This window comes from Hylobates moloch, unplaced genomic scaffold, assembly GCF_009828535.3.
Source record: "Hylobates moloch isolate HMO894 unplaced genomic scaffold, HMol_V3 SCAFFOLD_1, whole genome shotgun sequence".
Lineage (NCBI taxonomy): Eukaryota > Metazoa > Chordata > Mammalia > Primates > Hylobatidae > Hylobates > Hylobates moloch.
In genome coordinates this window covers 164,025,916-164,040,649 of record NW_026652276.1, presented here as the reverse complement: position 1 = coordinate 164,040,649, position 14,734 = coordinate 164,025,916, and the positions used below count along the sequence as shown (strand labels likewise).

General features: G+C 37.3%; 1 non-coding gene across 1 annotated transcript; it reads left to right on the top strand.

Moving 5' to 3' along the window:
* Nucleotides 1–7,061: 7,061 nt before the first annotated feature.
* Nucleotides 7,062–7,126, top strand: LOC116809883 (U7 small nuclear RNA). The gene has a single exon (XR_004370048.1). It is a non-coding gene; the product is annotated as a U7 small nuclear RNA (small nuclear RNA).
* The last annotated feature ends 7,608 nt before the right edge of the window (nt 7,127–14,734 follow it).

The window sequence follows — 14,734 nt, the reverse complement described above, 5'->3', positions numbered from 1 at the left end:
AAATGCTCATCATCACTGGCCATCAGAGAAATGCAAATCAAAACCACAGTGAGATACCATCTCACACCAGTTAGAATGGCCATCATTAAAAAATCAGGAAACAACAGGTGCTGGAGAGGATGTGGAGAAATAGGAACACTTTTACACTGTTGGTGGGACTGTAAACTAGTTCAACCATTGTGGAAGTCAGTGTGGCGATTCCTCAGGGATCTAGAACTAGAAATACCATTTGATCCAGCCATCCCATTACTGGGTATATACCCAAAGGATTTGTTCATATTTTTGTTTGTTGTTATTAGAGCAGCAATTTTCAAGCTTTTAATATGCCAGACTGAAAACTGACTTGCTTCATTTTCAAAATTATGAGTACGGATTGCTATTTCAATAAGTAATTAATTTTTAAAATTTGACTATTTCTCATTAGATTATATTATCAATAAGTATTTCTGGAGCCTTAATCGGTGTACCAGATAATATGGTTTGAAAGACTTGATTTTTATCCCCAAAGACCTTATAATCTGGTTTAGGAATGATTGATTTATCCTAAGCGTTAGATTCTAATATAAATTTAGTGCATTAAAATGCTTAGGAAACTCTGATTTGCATTTTAGTCAGTAAAAATATATCACCCACATGAAAAGATATTGCATTTAAATACCTTTATTGTACTTTAAATAATAGAACAAACATTTTTACCTATAAGCAAATTGTAATATAAGATCATTAAGTTATGAAAATAACTCAGTATCATGACATCATGTACCATTTGTAATAAATAAGTACGTAATAGAACAGGAGTAGCAGTGTTTGACAAGGAGATAATATACATGGTAATTGATTGATGTCTAGCTAGAACAAGTATTTCAGCATTTATTTCAGCCAAGTAAAACAAAATAGCCAAACTTGGCTGACTTGTCAGTCAGAAAGTTTGGAAACCTTGGTTAAAGTGATATTTTATGGCTTTTTCAGATACATGCCAATTTACAAGTAAACTTCAGTCATTGGTTGTTCTGGATTATAATTTTACATATTTTAACCTTTCCTCTGTTTTTTTTTTTTTTTAGATGGAGTCTCACTCTGTCGCCCCGGCTGAAGTGCAGTGGCACCATCTTGACCCACTGCAAGCTCCACCTCCCGGGTTCACGCCATTCTCCTGCCTCAGCCTCCAGAGTAGCTGGGACTACAGGCATCCGCCACCACGCCCGGCTAATTTTTTGTATTTTTTTTAGTAGAGACAGGGTTTCACAGTGTTAGCCAGGATGGTCTCGATCTCCTGACCTCGTGATCTGCCCACCTTGGCCTCCCAAAGTGCTGGGATTACAGGCGTGAGCCACTGTGCCCGGCCTAACCTTTCCTCTGTTTTTATTGATGACATATAAGGGACTATTATTACAAATAAAAGACATAAGAAAGATACAAATCAGGCCAAGTGTGGTGGCTCACACCTTAATCCCAGCACTTTGGGAGGCTGAGGCGGGTGGATCACCTGAGGTCAGGAGTTCGAGACCAGTCTGACCAACATGGTGAAACCCTGTCACTACTAAAAATACAAAAATTAGCTGGGCGTGGTGGCGGGCGCCTGTAATCCCAGCTAATCGGGAGGCTGAGGCAGGAGAATCCCTTGAACCAGGGAGGCAGAGGTTGCAGTGAGTCAAGATTGTGCCATTGTACTCCAGCCTGAGTGACAGAGTGAGACCCTGTCTCAAATAATAATAATAATAATAAAATAGAAAAAAGAGAAAAAGAAAGATACAAATCAAAATGTAGAAACTATCCCCAAGGAAACCAAAAAAAATTTAAGTTCAGAATTTGGGAAAAGTAATGACTCTGGAATGGTAAATGTAGATTATGTCTTATATTTATCAAGGCAATTATTTTTTTATTACTTAAAATTTTTTTATTTGAAAATTTATTTTTGGACCAGGCACGGTGGCTCATGCTTGTAATCCCAGCACTTTGGGAGGCTGAGGCGGGCGGATCACGAGGTCAGGAGATCGAGACCACGGTGAAACACCATCTCTACTAAAAAAATACAAAAAATTAGCCAGGCGTGGTGGCGGGCGCCTGTAGTCCCAGCTACTCGGAGAGGCTGAGGCAGGAGAATGGCGTGAACCCGGGAGGCTGAGCTTGCAGTGAGCCGAGATCGCGCCACTGCACTCCAGCCTGGGTGACAGAGCGAGACTCCGTCTCAAAAAAAAAAAAAAAAAAAGAAAATTTATTTTTATTTTTGTTATTATTTTTTTAGATAGTCTTGCTCAGTTGCCCAGGCTAGAGTGCAGTGGTGTGATCATAGCTCACTGTAGGCTCGAACTCCTGGGCTCAAGTGATCCTCCCACCTCAGCCTCCTTAGTTGCTGGGACTACAAGTGCAGGCCATGCCTGACTTCTATTGTGTATTTATTGTGATTAAAATATTTAAAAATAATAGCTCCTCCATATGTGTGTACATACTCATAGATATTATTTGCTATTGGTAGAAGTCATTGAGGTTAGCACCCCAACATCTATTTCATCCTAGATCATTAAGTCAATCATGAAAATTCCATCCCCTTTACCAGTGATTGGTTCAGAAATGGGTATGTGACATAATTCTACTTGATGAGGTATAAAGGGCTATCTGCTGGAATACATCAGGGAGTTTCCCTGCTCCTAAGAGAAAATTGGAGAAAAAAATGCTTTTTCTTCTTGAGTTTGCTGTTTCTTGTCTGAATATGAGTTCTAGAACTGATGCATCTCTTGTTATCAGCAGGAAGCTGAACTCAAGAGTGAATGGTGGAAAAATGGAGTCTTTGATAAATGTCATTGGACTGCTGAATCAATCTAACTTGAAGACTGTTGCATTCTTATTTCTATAATAGGGCAGGGTAGGTTATGTTTATTCTGCTAAATAGTAAACCCTCCCTATATCTCAGTAGCTTAAACTAACAAAGACGTAATTTTTGCTCATACTACATGTCCATCATGGTTCAGCAGGGACCTGTTTTCAATGTCTTCTTTACTGAGGGATGCAAGCTGATGGCTCCTCCTTCATTTGAAATGTTCCCTTTTGGATACTGTGGCAAGCAAATGGGAACATGATAAATTGTGCATCAGCCTGTAAAGGCTTCTACCTGGAAGTGATGAACATTACTTTTGCTTACATTTCATCATGCAAAGCAATTAATATAGCTATCTTTAACCTAAAAGGGGTGGGGAGGAGCATTTCTGCCATGTGTGGAAGGGAAGAAGCAGTCAATGTAGATCAAAAGGACCACAAATAAAGATATAAAGAACTAAAAGAAACATAGTTAATAGGATAGATAAGGTATATATACACATGTATTTCTCAAAATTTGTACTCCAAAAATATAAAATCTATCTTTTTAGTTGCTTTCTCAATATATACAAAAAAGTAACTGTTACGTCAGTTAAAAAACTCAATAAACTCCAAAATGTAGAAATAATACAACCAACATTATGTAATACAATGACTAAAATTATAAAGTACTAATTAATTCATGAAAAAATTTAAGTTCACTTTTAAACAACTGGGTTAACAAAGAAGCACAAACTAGTATCATAGAACTTCTATAAAAGAACAATAATGGGAATAGTAAATATCCATATATATGGGATAGAACTAAAGCCACATTCAGAGGAAAATTCAATAGCTCTAAATAATTTTCTTAGAATTAAAAAAGTGAAAAACTAATAAAGTTTTAGCATCTGGATGAAAAAGATAAAAATTAAGCAAAGCAAATGGAAGAATTTAATAACAAAATAATTAGTGATTTAGAACATAGAAATATAATACTAATAACTAAATATAAAACGTTCCTTAAAACAACAATAAAATAGATAAAACACTAAGTCAACTAATCAAAAAAGCAACAAAAAACCCAAATAAATAAAAGAAAAAATGATCATAGGGAAATAAAGGCAGAAACAGGAAATTAGAAGACTCATGAGAACTTCACTCAGCTCTGTGAAAATATATTTGGCAATCTGAATGAGAAGAGAAACTTTTTGTTTTTTTCTTTTTTTGAGGCAGGTTTTGGCTCTGTTACCCAGGCTGGAGTGCAGTGGCTCAATCTCAGCTCACTGCACCCTCCACCTCCTGGGCTCAAGCGATCCTCCCATCTCAGCCTCCCAAGTAGCTAAGACCACAGACACCAGCCACCGTGTCTGGCTAATTTTTGTATTTTCCATAGAGATGGGATTTTGTATGTTGCCCAGGCTTGTCTCCAACTCCTAGATCAAGTGATCCTCCCGCCTCGGCCTCGCAAAGTGTTGGGATCACAGGCATAGCCACGGCATCTGGCCAACGATAACTTTTAGCTAAGAAAATATAGCATATCCACACTGAAATCAGAAAAGATATAGACAAATCTAAACAAAATGATCCCCTTAGAAGAAACAGAGAAAATTAATAAAGAAAAGCTATGGGCCCATTTGTTTCTATGAGAAGTTATACCAAGTCTTTAAAGGGAACACAATAGTAGTGCTATTTAGACAGCCCACAGCATTTAAAAAAGTACTATTCCAAATTATTTTTATGACATGAAGATGACATTGATTCCAAATTCTGACATATTGTTTTAAAGAAAAGACCTACAGATCAATTTGACGTGTAGATATTGATACTAAACTCCTAAATAAGTTCTAGGAACAAATTTTAAGATTCCAGTGTCATTAGCAAGGGGAATTCATTTCATGAATCAATGACACTTCTGTATTAAAAAATTATTAAATTGGAAGAACTAATGAGAAAAATCACACCATCATCTCCATAAATGCTGAACAGGCACCTGCCAAAACTCAGCAATCATTTTTGACAAAAACACTCGATTAAATAGCAATATATGAATACTTTTTTAACCATGATATAAATGTATATTTCAGCCCAAAAGCCAGCATCATGATGAATGGGAAACATTCCACTGAAGTCAGGAAGAACTGATCTCCATCACTATTCTAGTGTAACTTTGTAATGGAGGTAATAGTGCAATCAAATAGGACAGTTGAAAATTTGGAAAGGAAGAGATGAAACATCCATCAACACAAAAACTGATAAATCTTGGAATATCTGTTCAAATTAATACTATATGGCAGTGAATATAGAGGGATTACTGCTGCATACATTTATATGGCTGAATCTCAAAAATATAAGGTTGTACAACGGCAACAATAAGTAATACACAGAAAAATGCATATGGTATTATTCTATTTATATAAGTATCTAAACAGATAAAACTATAGTGTTAGGTAGCAAAAGCATGTAGTTCTGCAAAGGAATAGTTAGCTCAAATTTCAGCATAGTAGTTACTTCCAGGGGCAGTGATGGGGAGGTGATTTATATGGAGCCATCAGGATCTTCTAGGGGTACTGATAATATTATATTTCTTAAGCTGAGTGATGGATGCACAGGTCTTTATTTTATTGTTATTCTTTAAGCTACACATTGATAATACATTCCTTTCTGCCCCCTAGGATTGTGGGTATTTCATGAGCTGGACACGATTTCTCATGACATTATGCACCTGGCTCCAATGCTGCTATTATTATAATGTATTCTTTATATATGATATTTTCACAATTAAATGAAATCATTTCTGATATTTTTGCTTGTGATTAAAATAGAACTCATACTGATTATGTGTGTGTTTGGTGGTTTAGTACTTCGACATCTCAAATGTCAAAATAATGAAGAAATCATCACATACATGTGTACTTTGAATATGCCTGGAAGACATGCTGACATCAACATAAAAGGATTTTTTCTTTTTTTGAGACAGGGTCTTACTCTGTCACCCAGGCTGGAGTGCAGTGGCACAATCCCAACTCATTGCAACCTCTGCCTCTCAGACTCAAGTGATTCTCCTGCCTCAGCCTCCCCAATAGCTGGGACTACAGGTGTGCACCACTATGCCCGGCTAATTTTTGTACTTTTTGTAGAGACAGGGTTTCATCATGTTGCCCAGGCTGCTCTCAAACTCCTGGACTCAAGCAATCTGCCTGCCTTGGCCTCCCAAAGTGCTGGAAGAACTCTCTTTCAAAAAAATAAAAATACCACTAACACATCTATAAAAGTAATAATTCATCCAGTCAATTGCCAAAGTTCTAATTTTCTCTTAAATGTAATAAATACGCTTTAAAAAAGTAATGTTAAATAAGAATCTAAGTAGAATTTTACATATTGCAGTTGATTGGCATATCTTTTAAATCTCTTTCTCTCTCTCTCTTTTTTTTTTTTTTTTTGAGACAGAGTCTTGCTCTGTTGCCCAGGTTGGAGTGTAGTGGCATGATCTTGGCTCACTGCAGCTTTGACCTCCCGGGCTCAGGTGATCTGTGCATACCACCATGCCCTGCTACTTTTTTGTATTTATTTGTAGAGAGAGGTTTTCACTGTGCTGCCCAGGCCGGTCTTGAACTCCTGAGCTCAAGTGATCCACCTGCTCGACCTCCCAAAGTTCTGGGATTACAGACATGAGCCATGGGGCCTGGCCTAAATCCCTTTTAACCTATATATTCCCCTTTCATCTTTATTTAAATTGCAATTTATTTATTTAAGACACACAGAGTGTTTTTTTTCTTTTAGACTTGCCCACAGTCTGGTTTTGTTGATAACATCCCCATGGTATTATTTAACATGTTTCTCTGTCTTTTGGAGTTTCTGTAAATTAGCAGGTTAATCTAGAAAATTTGCTTTCAAAAGATGGTCATGGGGTGTAGCCTCAGCACTCCCGCTTGTTAGAAATGAAAATGATTGGACTTTACCCTAAACCTATTTAATCAGAAACTCTGGACTTGCAGTCCAGCAATCTGATTTAACAAGCCTTTTGGGTTCTCCTAATCCCACTGATGTTTGCAAATGACTGACCTAGGTCTTTGGTCCATTTTAGGTTTGATTTTTTGGCAAGACTACTTCATAGTAATGGTGTATTTTTTTAAAAGGCATATAGTATCTGATTATCTTTTATTTTATAACCAACGATGCTCAACACTTAGATCCATGAGAGTATAGTAGAAATTGCAAAATGGAGATAGCGTATTGTCCCTTCTTCACTTATTACCTGAAACATGGAGTGTTACAGCTCTTAATGGAATTTGTCTAGCAGGTTTTTTGGTCCTCACAGGAAACTTCCCCTTCCCCCACAAAACGAGAGAAATAGTCCTCATTTACTATTTAATAACCCAGTGTCCTTAAACAATCTTAAACATGCTGAGAAGCTGAAAGAATAGTACAATGAAAACCCATATACTAGAATTGGTTCATGGTTCTACAGGCTATATACAAAGCCTAGTGTCAGCAACTGCTTCTGGTGAGGGGCTCAGGAAGCTTACAATGCTGGCAGAAGGTGAAGAGAGAGCCAGCACATCGCATGGCAGGAGCAGGAGAGAGACAGAGAGAGAGAGAGAAATATTCTTTTAAACAACCAGGTCTCACACAAACTCAGAGAACTTATTCATTATCATGAGAATGGCACTAAGGCATTAATGAGGGATTCGCCCCTGTGATCCAACACCTCCCACTAGGCCCCACCTCTAACATAGGAGATTATAGTTTAATATGAGATTTGGAGGGAACAAACATCCAACACATATCACATTGCATATGGTTGTCATGTCTCTTTAGTTTCCTTTAATCTAGAATAGTTCCCTCTCCTGTTTATCTTTCACGGCATTAACATTTTTGAAGGGTTAGAGCAATCTGTTTCAGAGAATGTTCCACAATCTGGATTTGATTGGTTTTCTTGTGCTAATATTTAGGTTAAACATTTTTGGGAAAATACAATATAGATTATGTTATGTACTTCCAATACCAACACACCAAGAGTCATATTATGACAATGTGTTCCATTACTGGGGATCGTATATTTGATCACTTGGTTAAAGTGATAACTGCTTGATTCTTCTACTGTGAAAGAAGAAAAGTTTATTATATGAACCTGATTTTATGTAGCTTAATTAACACCATGTAAGGAAAAACTTGAAGTGACTTGTTACTATCATAAAATGGATTTAAAATCCAGTTATAATTTTCCAAACAGCATTATTCTACACAGAACCTACCTTATTCTATTTTTTCCAAGCCATCACAAAATTCACTCTGGAGATCTTTTCTCGGCAAAAATACCTCAGCTGAAATTTTTGTTCTTGTTCGTTTTTCTCCATTAAATACATGCTTAATAATGTAAACATTTACAGTCTCTTTTTAAGAAACTTTGCAAGAAGATTAAATTATTTCAGGCTCCCGAGATGAAAGAGATAAAAGGAATTTTACCTATATGCTCACAGAATATATATATATATATATGTATGTATATATATACAGCAACTACTGATTATATATATATATTCACACTATATATATATGTATAAGATTTTCAGCCTTTGGAGAAAATAACTTTTCTCTCCTTGAATTCTCAGTATCAAAACCGGAATTCTTTCCTTCATTCTGTATATGTTTCAAGTAATTTTTGTTATGACTAGAAAGGAAGACTAGTTGCGTGTATATTGTTGTAGTTGTACAGTGAAATGATTCCCTTATTCTACTTGGAGTTTTGGAAAATGCCTCTGTTCATGTATTACTTTGATATTTGAGTGCCTTTCTTTGGCTACTTTATTAATCGCATCATTTCAGATGTAATTTTGTTTTGATTTCCAATTCTGCTTTACTTTTTCCTTAGTTGTTTTTCCTGACTCGTCTTTCTCTTTTCAGTCCTTCCTTGAGTGCTCTGTGTGTGCACATGAGTGCGCATGCTAGTGAAGAGAATGACTGCTTTCCAATTAAATTACCTTCCAAGAATATTTAGAACTAATAATACATTCATATACATGGTAATCTTAGTTTATAAATATTTCTGTTAATAATGATATACTACAAGATATGAGACTGGTTTCTAACCATCCTTAATAGTACAAACTAATTATTAGCCAATTATGCTAATTAATTTTATAGGCTTAATGTAAGCAGAAATTATATGTATCACTAACCTCACCTCACCCTTTTGTGTCATGGACAGGCCTTGACTATAGCTGAATGCTTTCAAGAACACTGAAGCCATATCTTCTAATTAGGAATCTTCTCTTCCCAGGTGCTTCTGATCTCTTGTCTCTCTGTTCTCTACCACTATACCACTCTATCCCGTGGTCTTTTGGGTTTTTTGCAAGTCTGTAGCCACACATTTGATATTACAAGCACAATTATTTTTTATTGAAGGATACCAGATCATTCCTTTCAAATAGAGTGTGTTATTTGGCTCACAGTTCTATTTTTCATGCCCCGCGACACTTCTCTACACAGCAATGAAGAAAGGAAATGTAGCAAGAAATGATTTGGGCCAAAACTACTGTGGGACAGCCATGGGAGGCCTGAGAAGCAGTTTTCTGGGAGGTAGGGCCAAGTGTCGAGTGTCAGTGTCTTGGCTGTCTGACCGGGCATGGCAGGGGATCCCAGGCTTAACCTGACTGGGGCTGGGGGGCTGTGAGACCTTGCTGATCTGGGAGCCTCAGCACCCTAGCAGGGATCTATCACCAGGCTGAAGGCAGGCATGCACCGTCAGGCTTCTGATGCCCCTGAGACCATCTAATTCTCAGAAGCCACTCCCTCAGATCCCACAGAGTGGTTGGCCTGCCCTCCTCTAGCAACCCTTGTGGTGGTCTTGAGCTACATATAACTCCAGAGTGTTTGCTCAGTTGCTGTGGGACTCCTTGCCCAAGAGACCTAGCCCTGCGAAAAAACTGTGTGACAGTTTGAACCAATAAAACATCTTGGTTCTCCATGGCGAAAAGAAACTTGGATTCTACGAATGTGAATAGCATACCTTTTTCTTTTCTAGGCCGGTAAATATGCTACTGTATAAACTGACTTACTTTTCATCGCTCAAAGACGAATGCTGATCATCCAAGTCATATCTTTAAAAGAGCCATAGATCTTTAAAAGTATTTCATTCTTAGCTGCCTTCAAACTTTTTAGAAAACTGTCTTTCATAATGCACTATAAAAATAAAAACAGTCACCACTGTCTCCGGGCTTACACCAACACATTGTTGTCTTTTTATGTTTTCTTTTTGGTCAAAGTCTCTACTTAACCAAAAAAAAGAAAAGTTTTTATTTTTGTTCAGAACAAAAATCCAGTGTCAACAAAAACAGAACACAAAAGAACACATTCCTTTATATTTTGAAGTTTGGTCACTGCTGCAGAAACAACAGCCTGATATTGGTGTATCAACACAATGGCAAATAAGATGTTAGAAAACCTAGATCTTTATTATGAATCCTTGACATCTTTTATCGAACAGGAGAATCATACATACCGTACAAGGAAATCTTCAGATTCATTAATTCCCTCAATAGAACCTAAAAAAAATGAGAATTGTATTACATTTTATCAACAGTTTACCCACTACATATGATGGCATAAAAGTAGTCACCATGCCATGATTTTTTTAAAAAGAGAGGCAAATGTATATGGCGAAGAGGTAAGAGGATTTATGGATCACATTTTAAACTACAAAGTGATAAAATTACCAGCTCGTGGTCTATTTTTAAGCTCATACGTGGAATTTAGGTTGTTACTAGGGAACAGATATTGAGGACAGGTGAGCCACCTTTACCTTGGGTTCCTAAATGGCCAGCATGCAGCAGAGGTACCATCTGGCAACATGTATCTCAGGTTGGGACATGACCAAAAAGTCAATTTATTTGTTTCTTTAAGCCTGTAAGCTTTGGTTGTGGGAGATCCTCTTTGATGCAGCAGTTTAGCCTTACCCTGATGAACATATCTGTGTACATGTGCCTTCACTATGCAGGACACAAACTGATTGAATAACAGTATTACAATCGCATCTTGCAACAGGCATATTTTATGTTTCTTAAGAGAAAATTTCATGGTGTTCCCGCTTTTGTATGTTGAAAGAATCTCAACTAGGAAGTAATCCCTCCACAAAAAAATGGAAATCTAGATCTTTGTTTCTCGCATTGAAGATGATAGTCCTGATAAGGCTGAAGACTCAGCTCAGGCTAGATATACTAGGATCTACCATAGAAATGTGTTATCACAAAGAGTAAGTGGCTTGAAGAATCATTCTAGGTGTCACAAGATCCTGAAAGCAGAGGAAATAAAAGCAGTAATCAGAATGCACTGTGGAATATATTCTGTATAGTTCAGTAAAATTTGTATTCTTCAGTTCTCTTTGGAGAATGAATTTGTTCATTTTTTTTTTTTTTAATAGAGTCTCACCCTGTCACCCAGCCTGGTGTGTGGTGGCATGATCTCAGCTCACTGCAGCCTCAACCTTACCTACTGAAGTGATCCTCTCACCTCAGCCTCCGGAGTAGTTGGGATCACAGGCACTTGCCGCTACACCCAGCTAATTTTTTTGTAGAATTTTTTGTAGAGATGGGGTTCTGCCATATTGCTCAGGCTTGTCTCAAATTGCTGGTCTCAAGTGATCTGCCTGCCTCAGCCTCTCAAAGTGTTGGGATTACAGGCATTAGCCACAGCGCCTGGCTGGTCATTCTTCAAAAATCACTTTGTTGTCTTCATAAAGCTTATGTACTGCAAAAAATATATATTATACTTTTGCCTCCTAAATTATTCTATTATCATAAAGAGTCTAATGGCAAGTGTGAGAAAAACAGCAGTATCTCTTAAGGATTTCCCTTTTAACCTGGTTTATTTTATATGAAGCATATTCCAGTGAATCTCAGAATCATTACTGTTTTAGGTGCAGAAAAGATGAGAAAATCTGGGGCACTACCTTTCCCACTTTTCAATTTATAGGTAAAGAACCTAAGGCAGAGAGAGAGGGGGCAATTTGCCCGAGTCTCCTAGTTCACCATCTGAACCTAGTTTCTCATCCACTTAGAGCACAGATGAGAAACACCTTAGTGTGTGTTACTGGGGCAGGATTTATGCACAGATAAAATAGGTAGCTGCCAATGTGGCACCATATGAAGTGTTCTGGGAAGAGCCAATATTCTCCTGCCATTTTGCCAGGAGGGCTGAAGTAGCTGCTCCTAATGAAAGACACACACACCACGCGGGAAATATCACATTAAGTAGTAACCCGCGGATAACATGACCACATACACAAAGTTTTAAGGTTGGCTTTTTAATGCTGAGAAAGAATATAAGATAGGAGCCTGGGCATGGTGGCTCATGCCTGTAATCCCAGCACTTTGGGAGACCGAGGTGGGTGGATCATGAGGTCAGGAACTTGAGACCAGCCTGGCCAATATGGTGAAAGCCCATTTCTACTAAAAATACAAAAATTAGCTGGGTGTGGTGGCATGCACCTGTAGCCCCAGCTACTCGGGAGGCTGAGGCAGAAGAATCTCTTGAACCTGGGAGGTGGAGGTTGCAGTGAGCCGAGATCGCACCACTGCGTTCCAGCCTGGGTGACAGAGTGAGACTCTGTCTCAAAAAATAAAAATAAAAAATAAAAAAGAATATAAGATAGGAAAGATAAGTTGTGATGATGAAGAGGCAATGGTAGCAAATGCTCAGTGTCTGCAGTAAGGATGAGAGAATCTTCAAAACGAATTATGTAAAATGTACAAGATTCTCTGAGGGCCTTGGGCCCCTGGAAATTGATACCCCCTCAAAATAGAGTAGCACTGACAAAAGGAAGTTTGAATGGCAGCAAACATGAAATATGTCACTTGTATAATTTTGCTTAGAAACAGGTTTTTATATAAACAAAAGACGATTAGAGTTGTGTAAATGTGCTTTCTGCACTTCTTATTGGACATAACATAAAGAGAAGGTGTGGAATTAACCATGGTTTATGGCACTAGTGAATCCAATTTATTCACTTTCATAAGATTTAAAAGTTCATGAATGTTTTCAAATAATTCTTTCAATAATCTTTGAGGAAAGTATTATAATTGTAATTATAATTATTCATATTGCATTTATTCATTTGTTTGTTAAACCAACTAATATTTTTTGAACATCTTTCATGTGCCAGGCTAGAGATACCTGATGAACAAAAGAAACAATAATCTCTGTTCTTGGAGACCATAGAGGTATGGGGACCTTCTTATATATATAACTTTAGAGGATATTCAGCTACCTAGGACTCAAAAAATATCAGGGCATTTGAAAAAAGAGGTTGAGAGGAGACTTTCTTTTAGAAGACCACATGAAGTCTAGTTGGGAACACATATCATTCAAGTACATATCTGGAAAGTTTCATAGTTAGAGGAAGTGGATGTGGGAAATGCCAGCAAGGCTGAGGTCTTGAATTCAATTCTGTCCAAACTAAGATTATTACCCTTGAAACAGATTTGTTGCAATATGGCTTAATTCATATGCCCATGCTAATAATCTCTGATTGCTCCCTATTTCTATTTTATTATTATTACCAAACTTACGTTACCATTCAGGAGCTAGTGTTACATTATAGGATCATTTGTAAAGCCAAACTGAAGGTTTTCAGACACAGGAGACCTAGGAATGTGAAAAGCCAACCCAAGTCTCCTGGAAGCAAGAAAAACCCACAACTGAGCTAAACTTTGCAAAAGCCAGCAAGCTGAGCAGGCATGTCATATCAGGGAGCAAGCCAAACACATTTCCCAGACCTGCAAAGAAACCAGTGATCATCCATCAGCAGAGAGAGAGAGTCTTTGGTTAAACGGGATGGTGAGCAAGCCGTCAGAAGCGCCTCAGCCCAGCAAGATCTCAAAAGAACAGCATCTCTAACTATACAGCCCAGCAAGCTCTCAAACAAAAGAACAGCATCTCTAGCTATACAGTCTAAGTTACTGTGTGACTTACTTACTGAATAAAATGCATTTCCTAGGGTAGCCCACTTTAATAATATAGTTTAACAACAGCAGGCTTCTGTTTCTGACCAAGGCTCAGTTATTCCTAGTCACTGAAATTAGATTTAACTGCAGCACCTGAGAGGCTCAAAGAATTAATAAGAATGCCTCAGTGACAGTTACAGATTGACAAGGGCCAGGTAGCCACACACAAACATTTAATCAAAGATTTTTGAGGAGTCTTTTGTCTTGCTTTCTTCTTCATTCTCCTCAGTTGGTTCAAGAGTTGGTGCATATATGTGTTTGTGTGTGTCTGTATGTGCGTGTGTGTCTGTGTGTTTGTGTGAGACAGACAGAGAGAGAGAGACAGACAGAGGCATGTGCGCTATGAATCCCTTTGTAGTCTTATGACATCTATTGAAATCTCAGAATAATCCTTCTAAGTTTGTTAAATAAAATATCATTACAAAGGTAACCAAATATGATGAAATACAGTTATCGAAATATTAAAATAAAAGCAAATCCATGATGATGGTGTTGTATGTGATTCTTCATTAGTATATTACACAAGATCTAGAGTAGATCTACAAATTGCCCATTTCAAAGTGATGATGAGCATAGAAGACATTTTGAGACACTGCAACACTGTAGTGTAATATGAAAATACTTATGATTTCTATTGGTTATATTTACAGGTATTCCCAATAGTACTGTGGTCTATGACTGATGTTCATAAATAAGGAGATGCTAAATTTCTATTAGAGGTTAGTAAAATAAAGATATAGTATTTATTTTCTATGTTTAAATATACAGTTGTAGGAAGACATATACAAATTATGTTCTATAAATTAAAATAAGACACTTTTTTTCCCATTCATATTCATAGACTCCTGAATTCTATTCCAGACTCCAGGTTTAGAACTATTGATTAATTAGCCAAGTCTTTTCTTTGTCTTTAACTAGAGTTTGCAAACTAGTAGAAT